This window comes from Cyprinus carpio, chromosome B19, assembly GCF_018340385.1.
Source record: "Cyprinus carpio isolate SPL01 chromosome B19, ASM1834038v1, whole genome shotgun sequence".
Classification (NCBI taxonomy): Eukaryota; Metazoa; Chordata; class Actinopteri; order Cypriniformes; family Cyprinidae; genus Cyprinus; species Cyprinus carpio.
This window is the reverse complement of record NC_056615.1, coordinates 21,650,282-21,657,728: the sequence shown is the minus strand read 5'-3', so window position 1 is coordinate 21,657,728 and position 7,447 is coordinate 21,650,282. Positions and strand designations below refer to the sequence as shown.

The following is a 7,447-nucleotide window of genomic DNA, read 5'->3' as shown; positions in this document are numbered from 1 at the left end:
GCATGTTCAATCGGACCGCGCGTGTACTTCCGGCCTGAGAGTGTCTAAATTGCATTGCGTTACAAAATGCGGTCAGACACATTTAGTAAAGCTTTGAACATAACAACACAACGTCATTGTAAAAGTAACAACAGAAAACAACAACACTGCCATAAAAAAAAAAAAAATCTGAAAACTGTAAAACAAAATCACAGCCTTAACAGTTGCTAACAGTAATCATGTATTCTTCCGCAATGCTTGCTGGGAATTAACTTCCATTTAATATTAAATTGTTTGCTCAGATGGCTCTTTTAGGTTAGCTGGGCCAAAATTTGGGAGATTATTGTTGTTCTAACATGTGTGTCATTCAAAGTAATTTACACTTTTTAGTATCTGTGACTCAGAAAAGCTAGATACAATGTGGGCTAATTGCTTTTTTACAGTGTGAAATTTACAAAGTATACCAAATAAAAATTTTTGTAAATCAGTAAGGCATACCAGTAAAGTCAAGCATGCGCAGGCATGTGTGTGTGTGTTAATGGGATAACAGAGATTATGGTGGAGGGGGTTGAATTGAGGAAGTGCTGGGATATGCAAGTGGCACACAGTAATGTGCTTAGTTAAACTCCTCCTCTCATTCGTCCTGACGAAGTGCTGAGACAGGGGCCGGGGAATGGGAAACCAGAGAGCGAGTGAGAGCCCTATAATAGATTACCCTATTACTACAGACGGCCTTCGGTAGTCTCTTCACATGGAGAGGGAGCCGAGGTGAGCGGAACTCACAGTCAGGCATCTGGAGAGGCTTTCACGCTGACAGCGGTATAACATATAGATATGTCATCGAAAACAAGCGTTTAATATATCAACTAAAGACAGCGGCATTAAAAATGATAATGGTGAGTTGTTTGATTGCATTTAGCAGGAGGAATTTCTTATCTGTCCCAGTTTTAGGTGTTATTGTTTTGTTTGTTTGTTTTGAAAGAGAGTGCTTAAATGCTCTTAAGAGTATGTGGAGACCTGAAGTCTATCAGGAATTGACTGGACTGTGAATACTGGCCATTGCGTAACAGAATGGAGCCAGACCTGAATGTGAATTTAGGGATTGTGGAGGCTGAAGGTCAAGTTCACCCTTGAGAGCATCTCATTGTAAGGCAATGGCAATGCTAAATCATGGCAATAATAAATATGAGGCTATTGCTTAGAGGGCTAGTTCACCCCCACCCAAAAAAAATGAAAATCCTGTTATGATTTATTTACCCTTCACTTGTTCCAAACCTGTATGAATTTCTTTCTTGTGTTTAGCACAGAAGAACGTAAACTGAAGAATGTTGGTAACCAAATATTTGATGGTAGCAACTGACTTATGGAAAAAATATTATGGAAGTTACCGTCAACTGTTTGGTTACCAACATTCTTCTAAATATCCTCTTTTGCACTCAACAGGAGGAAACTCACTGGTTTTCAAACTTTTAGATGCCATGGACCCCTAAATATGATCATCCTCATGTGAGGGACCCCCATCCTCAAATTTAAAGCCATCTACAAATTTTTATATACAAAGTTCTTATTTATTCTATAAAATTATCATTAATAAGTATAAAAATATTGTTGTTTAAATTATTTGGTTTCTATTAACCTGCATTTTAACTCATTATAATACGTAGTTAGATATAATATTTATGTATTATTTCAATCAAATATATAGCTAGTATTTATTTTAATAAATGTAACTTTTTGTTTGCAATTAAATTAATAAAAATGTATTTTTAATAAATATAATAGTTCGTCCTTTGCAATATATTGATTAACATAGCTTTTTATTAATTTTTTTTGCCAACAGAGCATGTTTTGATGATAACAAGGCACTCAAAATGCATATATATTCAAAACAGAAAACCAAAAAGCTAAAGCAGACTTCTGGGTTACATATTTTCTGACACTATGTGGTCATTTTGGGAACTGCATTTGTACAGAACGTTTGAAGCCGGCCTCTTGCACTAGTACAGTAAGAAATAGAGAGCAAAGTGTGTGGTATTTAGACTAATGTTCTTCATAATGGGAAAATTATTATCCATAGCATGACTGCATCGTTCCAAAACATGGTTCACAGGAGAACACCATGTGGTAAAGATGCATTCTGATGAATTCTTAAGAAAAAATGAGTAAGGAATATAATATCTATAGGCTATCTATCTATAATAAGAGAAGGTAGTGAAGTATACTAAAGTTTTGACTCTTGAAAGTAATCATGAGATCTTCCCGTGAGGCTGCAGTTTCATTCCCACAAGGCGTCATTTAGGCAGTCACAATTTGCAGTTGATTTGGGTTAAGGAGGGACACAGACAATTTAGTCCACTGGTCTCGTTCCTGGAGGGTACAGAATACAATTGAATTGATTTCATCATATTATCATTAAGGAGCCACTGAAGATAGCAGCCCGGCAGAGAGAAGCAATCAACTAATGATCTCGGAAACTAAATGACACGACACCACAGCTTCCTCACAAAGTGCTGCACTGTGGGATTTTAAGATGAGTTTTGAGTATTCTAGTAGACATTCCTACACTTAATAGAAGATTATTGACAGTTTATCTCATAAGATAACTGCTCTTGATGCATCTTTTTTGTGTATCACTTTATCTTGCTGTTCTTTTCTCTGGTAATGATTAATAAAATATCATTCACTGATGCTATTTGAACATTGCCATTCTGCACACAGTGGGTTACTATGTTCATTAACCCACTCATTTGGGTCTTTGGTCCCTTGGCCTTGATAATGAATGTCATTTGTATGAGTATTTTATGAATACTGGGAAGAAATGCTTTTTTGAAAAGCTATTCAGAAATCCTAATGCATTCTTACTGCACGGTTTTATTACATTTAGCAAGAATCTCAGTAATATGACTCTTTTATTAAGCAATACTACATTTTTAGATGGGTATTTTTAAGGAAAACATGCAGGCTATGATCTCATAGAATCATAAGTGCTTGCTTCCATTCAGTGTTGGTCAAATTAAATACATAAAACTCAAACATTTTGATTTGTGCCTGTTTTTTCTTTTAGCAATGTTACAATTCCAAATGAAATGTATACTTCTATTCAGCAAGGACATATTAATCAAAAAATGACACTATAAAGACTTTTCATATGTTACAAAAGAATGTTTCAAATAAATGCACTTTTTAATTTTCTATCATTAAAGAACCTTGAAAAACAGTTCCCACGGGAAATATTAAGCCGCATAATAAAAGACTGTTTAAATGATTTTAGCATTCATGGTAATGGGTTTCCCGAGCACCATACCTGCATATTAAATTGTTTGATCATTTATTTTTCTCAGAATAACTTTGGCAAGGGTTGAATAGTCAAAATTCTGATCAACTAAATCATCCATGCGTATGAAGCATGACAGTTTGAACAAAAACCTCATCACAGCAACATTGTAGCCCAAACATTTTATTGAGACTGAGACAGAGAGAAAAAGAGAGGCTCGGTTGGAGGGTGTTCCTGACAGTTCTTCAGACCTCTACGGGTGATTGGATCTACTTCATCTCTTGCTTGAAATAATCAGGCTGCTGTCACTGAGGCCGGTCCGTCTCCTTCCCTCTCTCTCTAACAAAGCATCCAGAAAACATCTTAATGCTGCTTCCTTCTGAAGGAACACCCTGGAGAAATCATAATAAAAAGAGAGGTCATTATCAGAAACAACAGCTAAGCTCATTAACAACAAAAGCATGAATATCACCCCACAGTGCCCTCAAACATTGGAAAGCAGCACACATTCTGTTTTTGAAGTTTCATTTCTGTGCCTCCAGTTAAAATAAAATGACGGGTTTCTTAAAATATTATTGCCATTAGCTAGAAAAAAAGATCCTACATCCAACTCACAACAATTTCACTGATTGAGCCAATGCTCATATAGATCTAGTAAAGCTCTAATAAATAGGATAAAAAACCCTCAAGGGCCTTCAACCTACAAGAGGTCAATCATCCACATGAAATTTGGCTGAACATCTATTAACATCACCTAAACGTTTAAAGGGTTTAAAAGGTCTGAAAGAAATCAGAGAGAAGAATACACTGCCAGACCTGTGACAATGAATATAATATGAATAATTTCATGCACAACAACCTCCTAAATTACTGCAATAACCTCAAATTATGTACAGATCAGCTTTATATAAACTCCCAATAATGACTGTGAATGCTGTCATACTCTGAGAAATTATTTAAATCTATCATGAACTGACTCAGAGCAAAATAATGTTTGCACCAGTCAGCAGCTGCTAACTTAAAGCGCTGTCTGTATAGTTCATTTTAATGCTATGCACAATATAGTGCTAGTGTTTACCTGCGGGGCATCATCACAGATCTTCACTCATTTCCATTCAAATGACTCTACTAAACTACTGTAATTTACAGTAAAATTATGACTTGAATCAGGCCAACGAATATCAATAGCTACATTTCCACTGTCGGGCCAAAAGCGAGCGTACTAGTGCGTGCCAGGGCCAGTCGCGTTTCCACTGTCACTTCCGGGGCTTGATCGTGCCTCGGCAGTGCTTCCTCGGGGCCAACGCCTGGGTTTTTTGGCCCGACGAAAACCTTGGGCCAAAGCGGGCCAGCTGGGGCTAGAGGAGTGGTTATGAACAAAGAGGAGTTTCTCCGCGTCTGGAGAGGTTTGGCGATGGGGGTCATTTTGGGGCTAGAGGAGTGGTTATACATCAACATTAAACGCTTTATTTAAATAAGTTGAGCTCAAAACTTGATTTCATTCAGCAGTGAGTATTTGAAATAACTTGATCCGATGTGGATTATAATCACCATACAAGGTCAGAAATATTTATAAGCGATGCAAAAGACTGCACGCTAGGCATTAACGTCACCATAGTAAACATGGTAAATGTGACCACTTGAAGAAATCAGACGTCAGCTTCTTATTCTCTATCACAATCGTGTACTTATTTATTAACATATTTTATCTGTCATAAGTCTCGTCTCGAGAGTTTAGCTCCGCGTAGCCTGTGTCATAAAAATACAATAATGGTTTTTGTTCGGGAGCTTTTATAAAAATATAGAAATTATAATTCTTTCTAAATGTGATGTATGTGACTACAAATAAACAGAAACCGACTCGACTGAAGAGCAGGCTATGTTCATAACGCTTTATTTCTTTGTGACTAATTTTAAATACTGATAAATTAATTCATTATGATCTATGTATCACTTATTATAGTAAAACACAGATGCTTTTGGATTTAAAAAAAATAAAGCATGCAAACAAACACTCGATCGCGCTAGTTCCAGTGATTCATTTCTGATTAGTTTTCCAATAACTTCTCTTTGTTGTTGAAATGATTGGACTGCATGATGTTGTTCCAGAGAGGCGTGTAAAGGGCGGGTTTTAGTGAAGTGCAGCGGAGCTTCTGGCCCCAACGGTGGAAACACAGCGCTATTTTGGCCTTGGTGCTTCAGGCCCGAGGCTATTAGCCCCGCCCGGCCCGTTTAAAAGCACTGGCTCGCACTGGCCTGCACTGGCCCGACAGTGGAAAAGTGGCTATTGATACCTCAAAATAAAATCTGCATTTCAAACGGTCAGCTTGGCTTATGCTTCAGTCCTTGCATCAACAGCACGTTTTTCAGGTGGCTTAAAAAAATTACCATTCTTATTATTCAAAATATATTTTTACTTTATCATTATTTACATTATTTTATTATATAACTATTGCAAAATACTACTGTACTGTAAAAAAAATATATATTTACAGAACAATAGTAAAAATAAAATATATATGAAAGCTACAGTATCAAATACAATTAATATTTATTTTGGACGTAGTATGCAAATTTATGCAATTTACATGGCTCACGAGTCTCAGTGCAGAAAACATGTATAAATTTGTAGGAATACTATAAAGTCGCATCCCTGATTCTTATAAAGCAATGCTGAACCTATTTATATTTTAAAATTCCATCTCCTACAGTTAATGCCAAACCTCAAGACAATAACTTTAGTAGAATAACAGAACCCCTCAAGAATACGTTATCTACCAAACAGCTCACAATTTGATTTCTCCATTCCACTGTTTCTCCTAAACCTGTCTGAGTTTGAGTAAAAACACGAACGAACCTTCTGTGAGCCGAGCTTTGCCTCCGGTGGGCTGACACAGCACAGTTTGAGCAGCCCACGCAAAGCACGACCGTCTGTGCGTGACTGAACACCGTTGTGATTTCTTATAACATCCTGAAAAACAAGACACACATCAAGACCATTCAGACACAGAGCAGTCCAATTATCCAAAATCGTTTGGAGGACACTCACCTGGACACTTGACATCCATGAAATAAGAATTGGGGCACTGTACGAGACGCTTCTTCTTGTGCGTCCTCCTCTCCTCCTCTGGGGTCGGGTGCAGCAAGTCTTTTGCGAGCTATTAAAATAAACAATATGATTTTACATTAAAAAAAACTGCCAATGAACACCCCGTGTCCAACAACTTCCCACTATCCAGACAGCATTTTGGGTATAACAGCAGCATATAATGTCCACAAATATTGTCTAGGAAGGGCAGATAATTATGTTTTGACAGATCCATGCAGAAGCCATTGCGTCTTGATCATTTTCAGTTAATTCTAACAACTCTCAGAGAGCTGCATGAAATCACTTAGTCATAAGGCACTGGTGACTTCTCTCAAATGTAGGCATTACACAGTTTAGCCGTTTTTTTAAAGTGTTATCTCATAATATCAGACTATATAACACATAAACACTTCATTGTGCGTCACGTTACTGTTAAACCTCCATATTTTCTTCTATGTGCGCCGCCATCTTGATGCAGGGCGCGAACGCACGCTGCCGAACCATTCAAGCCTTAACGCTCGTTTTTACGTTCATCTTCGAGTTCATGTGACAACGCGCACATGAGGGTCTGCCATAAAGACATGTTACTGATCGCGCTTCGGTATTTAGGTCTTAATGTCATGTAAGTGGTGTATATTGACATGTTTTCGCTCTCTGGTACTCACTGGCATGTTGGCGAAGATTAAGCCGCTGCCAGAAAGGAAGTTCCAGGCGGAAACAGACGGATATCATCGGACGAGCGCGGACGCGAGCGGAAGTGCGGCATCGGACGTAGATCGCAGACATGTTAGTAGAGGCAGATGAGGTCAATAACAGTAATACAAACGGAGGGGGGAAAAAAAGAGTTTAATCTTAGGAAAAAATACTTATTTTGGATAAGTTTCACATACATAAATACATCTGTATCTGAAAATAAAAATGTTTTTTACTGTTACTTTTTATGTTATTTACCTCTGATCATCATTGTTATGATGGCTTACCTTACTGTTTGTGGGCTTTATGTATTATTTATCTATTTATTGTTCGCTTTCTGTTGTTAAATGTTATTCTGCTGTTTGAATAATTAATAGATTAAAAAATAAAAAGGTGCAGAAACACACACAAAT

The 7,447-nt window shown here is 37.3% G+C and overlaps 1 pseudogene; it reads right to left on the bottom strand.

Moving 5' to 3' along the window:
* Nucleotides 1–3,420: 3,420 nt before the first annotated feature.
* LOC122140698 lies at nt 3,421–7,124 on the bottom strand (annotated as a pseudogene).
* Nucleotides 7,125–7,447: the final 323 nt, after the last annotated feature.